The sequence below is a fragment of the Hippoglossus stenolepis genome, chromosome 15, assembly GCF_022539355.2.
Source record: "Hippoglossus stenolepis isolate QCI-W04-F060 chromosome 15, HSTE1.2, whole genome shotgun sequence".
NCBI lineage: Eukaryota > Metazoa > Chordata > Actinopteri > Pleuronectiformes > Pleuronectidae > Hippoglossus > Hippoglossus stenolepis.
In genome coordinates this window covers 3,897,866-3,898,598 of record NC_061497.1, presented here as the reverse complement: position 1 = coordinate 3,898,598, position 733 = coordinate 3,897,866, and positions in this window count along the sequence as shown.

Sequence of the window (733 nt, the reverse complement as noted above, 5' to 3'; positions counted from 1 at the left end):
AGGGGGGGTGGGGTGGGGGTGGGGGGGTGTAAACAGTATCTTTGTGAAAGTCTGTGCATAATTTATAACTTAGAATGACTATTATATACAACACTGATACATGATCAAATTCTGGGTGTATGTATTTAAATCTTTCCTATAATTTCTGTATCATTTTCCAGTTTTTTACTTGGGTCACACTTAATATTGGTGTTTCCTATGGCACATTCAGTGTAATTTAACCATGGAACAGAACAAACTGAAATGTCATAAATAGTCAGTTATTCTCTTAAATTCAGGGGTAATTTAAAGCCACGTGCATTTCTGTGATTGACACTTCAACTCAGCTCCTGATTTCATCTTGGTAAAACATCATAATCAAAACATGTTGGGCTTCACTGGAGGTTTCCCTCTGGCTGGTTAAATCCTCTTGTTTCCTCACTGTATGATTGATGCTTTTAAAATCTGTCTCTGGTCCGTCGACGTGGGTGAGCTCCTCTCCATCAGGTTCACCTGACGACATTAACGTCACCGACATGTGTGTCTCTAGATGTTTGTGCTCGTGGTTTCAATCCTATTGTGTTTCTGTCCTTGTTTGTGTTCCAGTGTGATTTAATCAATATCATTGTTCAACTGGCTCACACGTGTACTGTATACTGTACAAGCACACACACACACGTATGCATGCAAGCTCACACACACACACACACACACACACATACAGAGAAACGAATAAAGAATTGTAAACGAGTGC